This window comes from Myodes glareolus, chromosome 22, assembly GCF_982192425.1.
Source record: "Myodes glareolus chromosome 22, mMyoGla1.1, whole genome shotgun sequence".
Taxonomy (NCBI): domain Eukaryota; kingdom Metazoa; phylum Chordata; class Mammalia; order Rodentia; family Cricetidae; genus Myodes; species Myodes glareolus.
This window is the reverse complement of record NC_142047.1, coordinates 64,439,332-64,455,590: the sequence shown is the minus strand read 5'-3', so window position 1 is coordinate 64,455,590 and position 16,259 is coordinate 64,439,332. Positions and strand designations below refer to the sequence as shown.

The following is a 16,259-nucleotide window of genomic DNA, read 5'->3' as shown; positions in this document are numbered from 1 at the left end:
GCAAATATAAAGCTTTCCTCCTTGTAAGTCTGTCTCGGTTTGGTTGTCATAGCAACAGAAGCTTGGCTGACACAGCCACTTAGTTGTTTTTGTTTGACACAGCACCATAGTGCTTATGCCAAGTAATATAGAGGGTTTGGTACCAACTGCCTCTTGTTTTAAGTGTTTAAGTCTTTAAGTGTGTCTTCCATGTGGGAGAGGGGAATTAATGTATTTGACTAGTTTTTTGAAGACTGCCTCCTTATCTTGGGATAGTAATTTCAGATATTGTGTGCTACAGCCTTTCTCTTAAAGAAGTCATTGAACTGTACTTGTTTGTCAATCACTGAGGTCATGAAATGTGACATCCTGACAAGGGAAGACTATGGCACATGCACATTTTGTTGAACAGTAGAAATATGCATGCAGTTTCAAAGGCAAGTGTACTTTCAGTTATATTTGTGCATATGATACAATTGTGCATACATTGCACATGCATATGTGTGTCATGTATGCCTATGTATGAAAGTGTGTGTGACAGTCACATGTGCAGAAGCCAGAGGAGGACACTGGGTACATTGTTCCATTACTCTCTTCTTTGAGTCAGAGTCTTTACTAAACCTAGAGCTAGGCTGGTATCCAGTAAGTACTGGGATCATTCTGGCTCCTGCTACTTTGATGGTGCTAGGTTACAGTAATAGGCAGCCACCCTGTGCTTTTTATGAGTGCTGGGGATTTGAACTTAGGTCTTTATACTTCTTCAGTAAATACTCTTATTCAGGGAGATGTCTCCTCAGTCTCATAAGATACAACTTTGATGTTATTATTTTTCATGTGTTTTTCCTTATTGAGCATTTCATACATATATTCAATGTATTTTGTTCATCTCCATTCTTCCCTTCCTTCTCCCCAATTCTTCCCAGAGTCCCTCATCACACACTTTTCCAGCTTCATGACTTCTTTTATATTTTTCATAATCACTAAATCCAATTAGTGCTGCCTATCTGTGCATGTGTGTGGACCCTAATACTGGACCACTGGAGGAATTACTAGAGGCCACATCCTTTAAGGAACCCCCTGTCTTTCTCTTTCTCTCCTAGAAGCCATCAACCGGCAATGGCTCCCTGGCTAGAGGTGAAGACATGAGCCCCTCCCATAGCCATCCTGGAATTTGGTTTGGCTTGATCTTCTGCAGAAAACCATGGCAGCTGTTGGTTTATGTCTGCATCAGTCCTACAATGTCCAGAAGACACTTTCGAAGTCGTCTTCTCCAACCTCTGGCTCTTCCATGTGTTCCAACCACTTCTTTTGTGATGGTCCCTGAGTCTTAGGAAGTCAGTGTGTGATATTGGTGTCTCATTTAGGGCTGAGCCCTCCATGGCCGCTTATTCTCTCCACTTGAACTAGTTGAGAGTCTAAAGATCCCGAAGTACAGTTATTAGATGCCCTAGTTGGTAGTATAAAGTTTGAAAAAGACAGACTCTGAAGAGATGCTACAGCCTGTGCCCTGACTATTGGAAGTTTAGTTCCTCACTGAAGTGGGTCAGGAGAGAGTGCCTGAAAGACTGACATCAGCCACACTGCTCTGGAGTCTGGAGGGAAGGCTTCCTTATCATTTTGGGGATAAACCTCATCTCTAAAACAATCACTGGCTCCACTACTTGCTTCCTGAGCCCACACCCTACTGCAAATGCATGATACCAGTGAACCATGGCACCTCGCTGTTGTGGGGGGATTCCCAGTATCCCTTGCTTCATTGTTGGTGTCTTTTTTCCCCTACTTTAAATCTTTTGCCTCTTCTTATGGTTTCTGCCTGAGGCTTGCCAACAGAGTATAATGGAAGCCTGCTGCCTTTGTTGAATTATTCGTGTGTCATGGTCCTCCCCAAAAGTAGGAAAGAGCTCCTGGGACCCTGGCAACAGAGGAGAGGGAACAGAGGCTCTATGCAGCCCGTGAAAGAGAGGCAGAGAGTACTAGAAGCGATCTTTGCTTTCTTGTCCTTTTTTCTGTGTATAAGCACAGGTATGCATTCAGCGTGCTCTCTTTGTTGTGGGAATAGGATAAATGGATTTAATTTCTATTTTGGGAATTTGCCTTGCCTCTGTTCCTTTTGTCTGAATCCCTCGATCATTTAGAACAGCTGTGTTGGCAGTGCTGTGTTTCAGAGTAAAGTGAGAAAAGAATGAATGATAATTTATGAATAGTAGAGTTCTAGTTTAGAGAAAATAGATAGCTGTTTTTCAGTTTGTGTGTGTGTGTGTGTGTGTGTGTGTGTGTGTGTGTGCACGCACATTCTGTGTTTCTTGTGCAGAAGTCACAGAATAACTTTTGGTGTCAGGCCTCACCTTCTACCGATCTGAGTCAGATTTTTCTTTTCTTCTTTGGTCTGCACACGCAGAATTCCCCTATTTCCACCTTCTGGAAATAGATTCCAATCCACTACTGGATCTTATATGGGTTCTGGATAGTCTAATTTATGTCCTCATGTTTCTATAACAAACAATTTTACCCTCTGAACCATCTCCCCTCAGCCTGAGTTTTCTGTTCCAAGTGTGGGCATGGATAGGGGCTCCAGACACTTACATTATTAGATATGAGTATAAGGAACTGTGTCAGCTCCAGGTTTCCTCCATGGATCTTTGCCAGGAAGGGACCAAGGACCATTGATCTGCCCAACTCTGACCAGTGAACTTCTCTTGAGTTATCACAAGGGCAAGCATTTTGCATGTGGAATCATTTTATTTTTCACTTGTCCTCCACCAGGAAGAAAAAAGTAAAAAGGTTGCAGGGAGTCAAAGTCTCCTCCCAATGGGAGCTGGCTCTTCCCAGTGCCTCATTTCTCTTCTGTGTGTCTGGTCTTGTGAGTTAAATAGCAATGATGCACATCCTAGACACGATCTGTGAGTGCAATTTATTTCTGTATTTATGCCTTTCTTCTTCGGAGTATCTGCTGGAGTGGATACACCAGAATAATAACAGATACTGAATACAAGAGGCACCTCAGAGAGAACACACACACCAGCAGAGACTGCGCTGGAGAAACTGTTTTTCCTTGTCCCCCTCAGCCCAGAGTTAGCAGACATTTGCTAAGAGATTTAAAATTCTGGAGGTAAAAGGAACTGATGATTGATTAAAAGTAGCCACTAAGCATTAAATGCACAGGTCGCTGTTCTAGGCACATCATAATCATTTAGCACACTCACTTTGACACCCCTTGCACAGATGAAGGAGAGCTTGGTTCCTAAGTAAGCCCTGAACTTTCCCCATTCATGAACACTCGTGTCAATAACTTTTTCTATGGTAGTTGATGCTATGTCTCTCTTAAAAGTTTAAACTGTATTTATTCCTTGTAATTTTATATAAGAATAGAGTGTATTTAAATCATACCTACCCACCATTTCTTCTAGACACGTTCTATACTATCTCCCAACTTCATGTCTTCTTTTGCAAACAGCCCACTGTATCTAATTAGTGCTGCTCATATGTGAATGGGCATAAGGCACAGTTAACTGGAGAATGGGCAGCCTACCAGGGCTCTCCATGCACAAGACCAAAGCAGTCAACACTGCAGCATGGAGAGAGAAGTGATGTAGGAGGGTCATCTGTCTATGTGCTACTTTCATTGGTTAATAAAGAAACTGCCTTGGCTTTTTGATAGGGCAGAATTTAGATAGGTGGAGTAGACCTAACAGAATGCTGGGAAGAAGGGAAGTGAGGCAGATACCATGATCCCCCTTCCTGAGACGGACACTGGCTAGACTCATGCTGGTAAGCCACAACCTCATAGCGGCATATAGATTATTAGAAATGGGTTAATCAAGGTGTGAGAATTAGCTAATAAGAGGCTAGAACTAATGGGCCGGGCAGTGTTTAAATGAATACAATTTGTGTGTTGTTATTTTGGGTGTAAAGCTAGCCATGCGGGAGCCGGGTGGGATGAAAAGCAGGCCTGCTTGCCTCTTCACGGCAGAGAAGGGGTCACTAGGCCCTACACCTGATTGATATGCTGCTTCTCTTGCTCCAGTGATGTCTCCATGACAGCTGGTCAATCAACAGTGGCTTCCTTTTTCTCAGCGTAGAGCTCGTTGTCCTGTGTAAGTCCCTGGAAGGCAGCTCATACATAACATTCCAGAGCAGTGGGCAAGAGTGGGAAGGATGGCTGGTAGTGTTCAGGTGCACAGGAGATGCAGAAATACACAGCTTCTTAGACAAATGATCAGAGCATTTCTGGGGCTCCCACTCACCACTCGCCGAGTGCCTTGGGCATGTCTGCATGAGGCGTCATCCCTAGACTTGTCGTCCTTTCATCCTGAGTGAATGCTGTTCTTTTTTTATATATATACATTTCTTGGGATGCTTTATCTCTTGGGACAAGGACAGTAACTTCTCTTTTTTTAAGCTTTCGTCTGGGTTCTCTTTTTGTAATTTCGCAGAAAATTTAGAGGAAGATACAGAAGTTTCCCATATGGCCTTTGTCTCTCCACATGCACAGCCTCCCAACTGGTTATCTTGGTTCTCCACCAAGCTGTGACTGTAGTTTCGTGTCTGTTGCTGTGGTAAAATACTCTGAGAAAAGGTAACTAGAAAAAGGAGGTCTATCACTAAAGAGAAGCCTGGACAGGAACTCAAAACAGCTAGTCACATCACATATATAGTTAGAGAGAGAGAGAGAGAGAGAGACAGAGAGAGAGAGAGAGAGAGAGAGAGAGACAGAGAGACAGAGAGACACACACACAGAGAGACAGAGAGAGACAGAGAGACACATACAGAGAGAGACAGAGGTGGGGAGGAGAGATTGGTGTCCATGCTGGCATGTTATCTAGCTTTCTTCATTCATTCTTACATAGTTCACCATTACACACCACCCTAGTAACCTAGTAATGGCACTGCCCACGGTGTTCTGCATCTTCTTGCAATAATTAACAACCAGAAAATACCCCACAGTAGTGCATACAGGCCAACTAGATTGAAAGGGTGATTCTAGGTTGTGTCAAATTGAAAATTAAAGCTAAGCAGCACACATGGGGTACAGGGTTAGTCCCTGGAAGCTGCTCAGTCCATGCAGACTCCTACTGCAGTTTTGGAATTTTACTGGGAAGTATGTACATTTCAAAATAATTTTCATCCTTATACTCTGCAGGCAGGTGTACACCTTTACACCCGAAGAATAAAATCCAGAGACATGAACACATTGGGTAAGATGATGGGAATGGAAAAACTCAAATCCAAATGTTCTTAAGGCTTGCTCTTTCCATTCTGCCAAACCTCCTATAGGGTCCCAGGCATTTTACTGGACATTGGGGAAAAAGCAATGTTGAATAAGATATGGAACTTTTCTTCACAAAGCTCATGGATCATGGGGTAATGGTGGGGACACACAGATGTTTATAGGTTGAGAAACTGTGGAAGTTCAAAGACAGGTGTGCTGAGGATGGGAGTCAACTAAAGAGATGTGACTCAGAGTGGATGAACTATCTGTGGCTCTCTGATCTCCATGGAACCAAAACCTATGGTCTGGGGTTAGAAGCTAAGCTAATGATTCAGTGGAACCTCAGGGAAGCTCCATCCTTCAGTGGTAGAAGCATGTCTCTGGGGTTACAGGTGAAGTTATCAGAAGTCACGTTGGAAGATTTCTACCTCATCGAAAAAGACATGCCTCTGTGTGATTTCCATCCATTTGCTGCATCTGTGAGACAAGTTGTCTTTTTAATGGGGGAGCAGAGCCCATTTCTGTGCCACCTGTCAGTGTTTAGCATGCCGCTGAGGCTTATTTCTGCTGCCATCTGCTGCCAAGGAGAAGTGCTCATGTTCTGGGTGGCTCTTAAAAGTCATTAGTGGGGAGGAGGCAGGGCTGAGGATCCTAGTGGGAACACACACTACTAGCACAATAAAAGTTTTCATTCTTTTTCTCTGTATTCTGGAGGGTTCATCCTCCATACCCCAGCTGCCTTTTGCTAGCCTCACTAGTGTGTGTGTGTGTGTGTGTACACCAGAGATCAATCTCATATGTAATTCTTTAGGACTCATACACCTTGTGTTTGTGAGGGTCTTTTGTTGGATCCGAGAACTCTCCAATTAGGCTTGGCTGCTTAACCACTAAGGTCTAGGGACTCATCTGTCTCCACCTCCCCTTGTCTGGGTCTATAGGCACATCTGCTCATGGCTGTTTTATGTGGGTGCTGGAGACTGAACTCAGATCATCTTGTTTGCACATCATTGGCTACCCAGTCTCCCTAAGCCCTCTTCATCCTCTCCTTTATGCCAGTTTTTTTCCACCATGGATTCTGTGTCTACAGCATCACAGGGCATATTTAGCCACAGTTATCAGTTTGGCCACATATCAACTTTTATTTCCTGTACCAAGTAGTGGGCATATACTGTCATTTAAGGAGAGATCAAAACCTCCAAATATTAGACTGTTGAAATGAATGGCTTTAGATTGTGAAGATACCTCAGTAAATAAAAGTGTTTTGCTGCATAACTTTGACACCTTTGGTTTGATCCCTGGAATTCATGCTAAAACCAACCAATCATCCAGCTAACCAGTCAGCCAGACAACCAACCCACCAACAAATCAATCAACCAACTCACCAACAAACCAATCGCTTATCAGCTAACCAACCAACCAACCAACCAACTAACCAACCCACCCACCAACAAATCAACAAACAAACCAACCCAACAACAAACCAATCAACCAACCAGCTCACCAACAAATCAATCAACCAATCAATCCACCAACAAACCAATCAACCATCTGCTAACCAACCAACCAACTAACCCACCCACCAACAAATCAACAAACCAACTAACCCAATAATAAACCAATCAACCAACCAACCCACCAACAAACCAACCCGCCAACCAGATGTGGTGGTGCTTCTCTAAATCCTAGTGCTCTTGTAGTGAGGTGGGATGGAGAAAGGAAAATCTGGGACCTTAGTGGCTGGTTAGCATAGGTGTATTCATGTAGCAGAAAAAACAGCAAAAGAGTCCCCGTCTCAACAAGGTGGAAGGAGACAACTGACTCCAAAAGTTGTCCTCTGATTTTCATAGCGTGCCATAAAATATGTGTGCCTGTATATGCTTACACACATGTATGATGCACACATATCCATTCATTATAAAATAATCATAAATAAAAAGATGTCTTAAGTCTAGTTTAGTTAAACTTATTTATTTACACTAATCTTTCTTAAGTACCATTGAGGTCAATGGAAATGAACAAGGTATGGCTGCTGCTTTGAGGGCCTCATGGGTTGTTCTGTATATGTTCATTGCATGTATGAGGTTCTAATTACAAGTGAAGTGAGCCATGTCTTATGTAGTAGCTCACAGAGGGGAAATGAATGCTTTCCCTAAGTTTGGAGTAAAGCAGGCAAGAGAGGTGGGTGTAAATGAAGATTCATCTCGATTCCCAGCTTAATATGCTTTAAAATCACCGTGGAAGCAAACCTCTGGTATGCCTGTGAGGAATTTTCTAGATTAGGCTAATTGAAGTGGTAAAGCCCACTAAGTGTGGACACCCCTATTCCATAGGCTGGTGTCCTATGATTCAGTATAGGATTCACCTTTCTGTTTCCTAACTAAGGATATAGTACATTAAGATGCCACCGGCTCCTGACAACATGCCTTTCCTACCTTGGACTGTAAGCCAAGTAAACCCTTACTTTCCTAAGTGGGTTTTGTCAGGTATTTTCCTGAATTGAGCATGTGATTAGATTTGCATTTAGGAAAAAATTCAGGATTGTCTGATCCTGAAAACTAAAGGAAGGAAGAAAGGCCAGAATCCAGTCTATGAAGAGATCCACTACAGTGAAAGTAACCACGCAATATCAAAGAAGCCAGTGAGGATGCAAAAGTGGTATCTGATGGGTGTCAGACTTGGATCCCAGGGCTGAGAACTGACAGAAGGTGAAGAAATGGCTCTCCTTCTTGACAGAAAAGTGTGTGGATGAGGTTTCAGTGTGACTAGGCAGGCTCAGCTGGAAGTGGGTAGGTGCTTCGAGCCAGAGCTGGGTCATGAACAGCAAAAGAAAAGGAGAAGCGAGAGCGAGAGCTTGTGTGGGTGAGACCCCAAGAGCAGATGCAGGGAGAGTTGTGTGAGCCCCCATCCCATGTGGGAGGAAAGGAGGACGAGATGGATGCGCTCCGTTGCAGCAGGCTGTGTGGGTTTGCTTGTGGGTATTTCTTGTCTAGGAGCATCTGTTTTCTCTCGGATGTAGGAGGCAGGATCATCTGATGAGTGAGGAGTGTGGTTGTGGCAGAGACAGAGCAAGAGAAAAGGAACACTTTGGGAAAAAACTAACACAGAATGATGGGCTGGGATTACTCGGCAGAGGTGGGCTCCCCTGAAGGTGTGCATCAGAACATATCAGGTGCCCGAGTTGTCCTTTTCTGCTTGGACAGAGAATGAAAAAGGCAGCAGGGCTGAACGTTCCTAGGCTTGAGTTTCATCTGAATGGTGTGAAGAAAAAGCAAAAGATGGCTCAGAGAGCTTAAGGTATGGACAAAGATATTGTTAAAAATCCTGAACCCTGAAGTCTAAGTTGACTTAATTAATAGAGAAAGGATAGGTATGGTGGCCTCAAACAGAGTACAGTCTAGAACTCTCAGAGTGAAAGAAGTTGAATGAACAAAAGGAAGAAGAAATAGACCTTGGCTGGACGTTTTTACAATACTGCTTCCAGATACAATGTTACAGAAATGGGTTTTCTGAGGTTGGAGGGAGAGAAAAAGATCAACTTTCCCCCAAGCAACCTTCTGTTGCCAATAGATCTTTGGCAATTGTATATGTATATGATATGATGTATCTGTGCGCGATGTATATGCGCGTGCATATACACATGTATATGATGCATATTATGTGTATGATATATGTATATGATATATATGCATATATATGATATATATGTATGTATATGTAAGCTGTGTGTTCAAAGCTGAGAGGTTTACAGTTGCCTGCTCTAGGATTTTCCTTTTAAATTCTAGTAAGTGGTTCATAAACTTAAAAACAAAAATAAACAAACAAGTAAAAACCCCCAAAGAAAAATGGAGAGTAATTGAGGAAGATCCCTGACAATGACCTCTGACCTCCACGTGCATACTCTCAGATATACACACATGAACATGCATACAAATCACACACAAGAGAAGCCCATATACTTACATGCAGTAAAGGTTACTGATATTCTTTTTTTCCTTTAGTACTACTGAATTTGATAGCAAGTAGACTCTCTGGCCTGGGTCCCACTCTGTAATTCTCTTTTTAAGAAATTAACTAATTAATTTTATGCATGTGAATGTTTTGCCTGTATGTAATATGTGAACCAGGTGCATGCCTGATATCCGTATAAGTCAGAAGAGAGTATCAGATCCCATGGATCATGAGGTATGGATGACTGCGAGCCTCATGAGGGTGCTGGGAACTGACGCTGGATCTTCTGCAAGAGCAGTCAGTGCCGTCTCTCCAGCCCCCATAGTACTCTCCTTTCTCTGTGTGGTTTTGTTTTGTTTTAGTTACCATTTCTTTACGAAACCTCTATGCTGGCCTACTTCACTCTGTGTTGTGTGTCTCAGTGCCATCTCTCTCCTTTCTGTAGTGTGTGTGTGGTGTGTGTGTGTGTGTGTGTGTGTGTGTGTGTGTGTGTGAGAGAGAGAGAGAGAGAGAGAGAGAGAGAGAGAGAGAGAGCGCTCACGTGTGAGGAGGCTAGAGGATAATGTAGGCTACTGTCCTCAAAGACAGGTTAAAGTCAGAGTAACTGTAACTAAGCTGGGCTTTATTCAGAAGAAAGATCCGGTAGACCATATAGGGAATCCTGAGTTGATGGGCTTGAGGCATTGAAATTGCTGGGGACAGGTGCCCTCAGTATCCATCTTTGCTTTTCTTTTTGACTTGGACCAAGTCTCACTATGAAGCCCAGGCTAGCCTGAAACTTTTTAATGTAGTCCAGATGAGCCTTGAACCTGTGGTTCTGAGTGTGTGCCACAATGCCTGGTTTTCACCTAGTTTAGTACTGAGCACTGTGAGAACGCTGGGCCAAACAGAGAAATACGTGACCAGTTTGCTGCCATCTCCGTTTATGTCCACAGCAGACAGAGCTAATTGACGGCTGCGCTTTTCTCTACGGAGTTAAAATTTTCAGTAGAGTGTTCTTGAGAATCACAACTGACCTTCGAGGTAGACCCAGTCACCACCTCTATTAGTTTTCCAGGTTGTCGTAATATATGCCCATGTGACAGGTGACTTCAAAACAACAGAAGTTTATTCTCCTGTGGGTGTGAAGAAATCTCAGATCAAGGTATCTGCAGCACTGGCTTGTTCTGGAGACTCTGAAGGAAGGCTGTTCCCCTTTCTCCTGACTTCAGGAGCCTGCCGCAGCCCTTGGTTGTCTTTACTTTGTAGCTGTGTGACACTGGTCTCCATACCCATCCTTATGTGGACTGTTTCCTTCTGTGCTCTGCGTGTCAACCCTCCGGTCCCCTCCTTTCCTTTCTCTTCCCCCCGTGTGTGTGTGTGTTTGCATGTGCAGGTGCACATGTGTGCTCGTGTGTGTGTGAAGAAGGCTGGAGGATAATGTTGACTGTCACATGACTTCACATGCTTATTTTTTGACACTGAGTTTCTCACTGACCTGAAAACCAGATAGAGCTGGCTGGCCAGTGGGCCCTGGGGATCTGCCTGTCTCTGCCTCCTCAGTACTGGGACTGTAAGATGGGGCCCCAAGTCCAAACTGTTTTTAAATGTGGATTTTGAGGCCCCAAATCAGGTATTCACACTTGCAAGGTGAAAACATCCACTCAGCCATTTCCTCACCGCCCTCTCCTTTCTTTCATAAGGACACCAGCCATCGAATTCTGGGGTCACCTTAAAACTAGTTTGACCTTTTCTAGACATCTTTAATTAATTAATCTACAAAGACCTGTTTCCAATAAGGTCATATGTACAGATACTGAAATTAGGATTTGAACATGTCTCTTTTGGGAGCCACTGTTAAAGCCAGGGGCACGACTTCATCCACTATACACCACTATTAGGGAACAGTTTGGACCCAGTCCCTGCTCCTGGCTGACTTTCCTGCTCATCAGAAGGTTTAGCTGAGATCATGAGGCAGGACATGTTAGTGATATTATAAAAGAAGACATGGGTGGGTTTGCTGTCTCTCCTTCTCTACGTGCATGCTTGTAGAGGCCGTGTGAGGACAAGTGGAGGAAGTGAGGAGGGGTCTCATCCTTCACTTACCTTTCTGGTAGCATTTCTAAGTACATGTTTTTTAACTTATGCGGTTGATGGCATTTCATAATGACACTCTGAGCTGGTGGAGCAGACATCCCCCCCAGCTTCAACTAATTACTGAATAAACGGCAGCCATCTGCGACAAACTGTGCTAAAACTCAAGCTTTTCTTAGGAGTTTGGAATTGGACCAAGAGAGAGTTGGCATCTCCCCAGGCATCTTGAGGTTAAATAGTAGACTTTGAGGCTCTTGGTGTCCACGTGGTAGGCAGCAGAAAGGGCAGATGTTGGAGGAAGCACAGGGGTATGGATGCCTTAAGAAAAAGGCAGCTAAGAGGCTGCTATGATCAGAGTCCAGAAGAAAGCCTCCCTGCCGCCTCTAACCCTTCTGGGACTATTTTTTCTTTGCTCTTGAACTCCACAGATTAAAATCTTAAATATTTTTCATTGTAAACCTTTATTCTCTTGTCCTTATTAAGGTAGTGTGAGTTCGTTTCTGGTGTTTGCAAACACAACAAATCTCAAGTATGCTGTCTTGGCTGTTTCCAGTATTTACCCTTAGGTACTTAGGCTTCTGTGAAGGCCCAGAATCCCCTGACTGTCCAGATTACGATGAGAAGCCAACGAATTGTAGATACTTTCTTCTGAAGCTTCTCCTGCTGTTGAAGTAGATCACACAGCCAGTGTGATGCCACAGATAGCCCCACGAGTGGGCCAGGAGAAATTCACACCACAGAGATACTAGAGGTTGACTTTGAGGTCCTTCAGTGATATGAATTCATCTCCTGTCACAGAAGAAAATTAAATTGTCTTTCCTAACTTGTTTCTATAGGATATTATTAACTTTTTCTTAGTTTGCTCTTGTTTTGCCTGGAGCAGTGTGTTATTTGAGTCTCCCCCCAACTCAGAACACACTATGATAGTTTCTGTCATTGCTCCCAACAACCACAATCTCTGTTAGTGAGGATTTATAGATGTCCTTACATTTCTAAATATCATTTCATGCCTTTCCATTTCTATGGTAACCTAGATAGCCTGCTCAGCACACACAGATACCTCTTTGGGAGAAACCTGATAGAGGAAAAATCTGAATTATGGACGAGATAAGTAGGAGTGTGGCTATTCACATGGTTTTGTAGAGGATTCAGATAGCAGTGTCCCCTGGTGCCTCTGGTTTATTCCCTATTCTCTTTACAGACCATCAACACTGTCTTACACATAATAGGCTCTGGATGGAAGTTCTGATGATTGATTGATGAGCCTCTCGGGATGGATAGAGCTGTGAAGCTAGGGTTATAGTTTGCTGCTGCCAATTGGAGATAAATCATGGAGGAAGGGAAAGCGACTCTGAGCAGATAGCCACAGTCAGTAGGGAAATGGGACTCAATATTTTTTTTAAAAAAAGTGTGATTCACACAAAGTTTTTAGGAAGCTGCTTGCTGCATAAACTAAACTGTACATGAATTTTTCATGTAAATGTCCCCAAAGACACGAGAAAATTCTTCTTCGAACAAAGCACTGGATAGCCAAAGGAGGAAGTGTATACCATTCCACAATCATGCTGGGAACCAGTATTTTTGCAAAGAGGAATTCATTTTCTTTCTCTGTCTCTATCTCTGTCTGTCTGTTTCTTTCTCTGTAGGAGTGTGTGCTCGTATGCATGCAGGTGTACATGCGTGTTCAAATATATTCACACCTGCTTGGAGGACAGAGGATGATAGCTGTCATTTCTCAGGGTCATTGTTATTCTACTGGCTTTTCCTGACCCGTTAAGAAACAAGCTCCGCCCACTCCAATCTCCCCTCCCCCCTCCTGCCCAGGCAAACTGATCTTGCATCTTCTCTCCATTCTCTCTCTCTCTCTCTCTCTCTACCTCTTCTCTCTATAATCCTCTTACCTTTATACCTTTCCCAGTACCCACTAAATAAACTCTTTACACAAGCTCTTTCAGCATGGTGCATCTGTCTGTCTTCCACCTGCCAGGGGACCAGCCAGGGTCGCGCTGCCATGAATCTTTCAGTCACTCACAATTTTTTTTTTTTAAAGACTAAGTCTATGTCTAGGCCTGGAACTCACCAGTAAATTATAGTGGCTGTTCACTCTGTCCGGGGACTCTCCTGTAGCTCCTCCCCTTGCTGGGGTTAGAAGTGTGCATTATATATCTGGTCTTTTAAATGTAGAGTTTGGACAACTGAACTCAGGTCCTCGTGATTGCAAGACAAGCACTCTGCTGACTGAACCCAGCCCTCTGCTATTTATTTCCTGATTCTAGGATCATGCTGTGAAGAGGCCCAGTTTGCAAACCGGAACCTTCATCGAAATGAACACAGAGGAGGCTGCCAACACCATGGTCAACTACCACACGACCATGACACCCATACTGCGTGGGACAGTCCCACAAGGAACTCAAAACCCACAGCTCGCCCAACCATTTGTGCACCTAGGCATTCCTTTAGGCCGTGAACTCTGTGTAAACCGGAAACTGACTGCCATGGGTGCTAGAATGTCAATAGCAGGCAAAGCCTGTTGCCCAGGCTCATTGTGGAAAACCTCTTCTGCCCAGAGACCCTGGATGTGCTGCACCAGATCCGCTCTAAGTTCGGCACAGTCTCGAATCTCTTCCCATTCACCAAGAACAACCAGTTCTGGGTGAGGCTGCAGCAAGCAGACCGGGCGTGCCCAGCATGCCAAGCAGTCCCTGGACGGTCAGAATCTCTACAATGCCTGCTGTGCTCTGCACATAGACTTCTCCAAGCTCACCAGTCTCAACGTCAAATACAACAACAAGAGCCGAGATTACACTCGGCTTCACCTGCCCCCTGGGGACAGCCAGTCTTAGCTGGACCAGACCATGGCTGCAGCATTTGGTATGCTCAGTGCAATGTTAGCCTCTCCGTATGCAGGAGCCAGATTCCCTCCCACCTTTGCCTTCCCTCCGGTCTCTCTGTTCCTAATGCCCACAGAACACTACTCCTCTCTCTCCTGCACCGAAACCTTCTGCTGCTGCGACTGCCATGGCTGGACACATTGCTATACCAGACTTGGTAGGTGCCAAGAATTCCGTCCTCCTGGTCAGCAACCTGAACCTTGAGAGAGTCACACCTCAAGGCCCCTGTATTCTCTCTGGTGTCTATGGTGATGTGCAGCGGGTGAAGATTCTGCTGGATAAGGAGAATGCACCTGTACAGGTGGAGGGCAGCCAGGCTCAGCTGACCATGAGCCCCTGAATGGGCAAGCACAGCTGCAGGGAATCAGTGCGCACCACACCGTAAAAGCATCAGAGCGTGCAGCTGCCTCGTGAGGGACAGGAGGAACACGACCTGACCAAGGACTATAGCAGCTCACTGCTGTCCGCTTCAAGAAGCCCAGGCTCCAAGAACTTCCAGATCTTCTCCTACCCTCAGTCACCCTTCACCTCTCCAATATCCCACCCTCTGTTTCAGAGGATGACTCAAAGAGCGGCAGACAGTGTTGTCAAAGGTTTCAAGTTCTTCCAGAAGGACCACAAGGTGGCGCTGACCCAGATGGGCTCTGGGGAGGAGGCGGTCAGGCGCTGATTGAACTGCACTTCCATGATCTGGGCGAGACCACCACTTGCGTGTATCTTTTTCTAAGTCCACCATCTAGGTGTCCCTGGGCCTGTCACAGTTTCCACCATTCCAGAAAAGCCACTTTAAAAAGCAGCTGAGCCAGGCAGTGGTGGCGCACGCCTTTAATCCCAGTACTCAGGAGGCAGAGGCCAGCGAATCTCTGTGAAATTGAGGCCAGCCTGATCTACAAGAGCAGGTTCAGGACAGGCCCCAAAGCTACGCAGAGAAACCCTGTCTTGAAAAACAAAACAAACACACAGATAAATAAATAGTAGCTGAAGTGATTTTACAGACCAGAGATTTTATTTATTTATTTAAAATATTTATTTGTTATGTATACAATATTCTGTTTGCATGTATGCCTGAAAGCCAGAAGAGGGCAGCAGACCTCATTGCAGATGGTTGTGAGCCACCATGTGGTTGCTGAGAATTGAACTCAGGCTTTTTGGAAGAGCTTGCAGTGCTCGTAACCTCTGAGCCATCTCTATTTTTTTTTTTGAAAGAGAGATCATTTGCATGTCTTTTTTTTTTCTAGTTATTTCTAGCCCGTGTTGCCGTAGCTGAAAATGACTTGGGCTACAGAGGCCCCGATCAGGCCTGGATCCATGCCTTGAGGGGCTCAGGTGTGAGGCCACAGTGGTGCCCTGAACACAGTCACTTTCTTGTGCCCTACAAAACCAGCCTGTCTCACAACCACATACCCGCCCTCTCATGACACCAGTCTGTCTCCAGACCTACCTGTAGGGGAGCCAGGTGGCCTGCACCATAGGCTTCCTGTGCTGTGCAGGAGCTGGGGCCACCTCCCCAATCCTTATAATCAATTGACATGATACTCCCTTGCCCCTGACCAGCCCAGGAACCTCATATGACCTTTGTATTATATCCAGTGGAGTCGCAGATACCTGTGCCTAGCAACATTTCCACTTGACCAAATACCCAAATCGTTTTTTCCATTTATATGCAAGAGATGCAGTTTAAGTAATTTTTATATCAATGATACAATGGTATGTGCATAATCTATGCTTTTGTGTCCCTGCACAATTTTCTTCCTTCCTGGTGGCCATCTTGCAGGTGGAGCCCAGGCCAGTGCTGCCTCTGCTTGAGAAAAACAGCTGAGACCAATGGGTTCCTACGTTCTAAGTTTGACTCTAAGTTTTGTTTTCTCCCTGCCTCTGACTAGGCCCACGTAAGGGGCTAACCTCTAGGACTTAACACTCCTCCGAAATGCTCACCTCCATGCCTCGCTTTCTGTGTATTTCTGATCATACAGCCATTCAGAGAAGGGTGGGAACTGAACTAAGCAGTCATAATCTTCTCGTTTAGATGCATTTAAGGACGTCTTTGGAATTAGCATTAATGCAGAGGCATCCTGCAGCCCACTGTGGGTACTGCTGCCCAGATGAGACGAAAATGTAAAGACTAACAGGGTCTGGAGGATATGCTGAATGGGTACCAA

General features: G+C 44.7%; 1 pseudogene; it reads left to right on the top strand.

Moving 5' to 3' along the window:
* The first annotated feature begins 13,510 nt into the window (after positions 1-13,510).
* LOC148118631 (polypyrimidine tract-binding protein 1-like) lies at positions 13,511-15,068 on the top strand (annotated as a pseudogene).
* Positions 15,069-16,259: the final 1,191 nt, after the last annotated feature.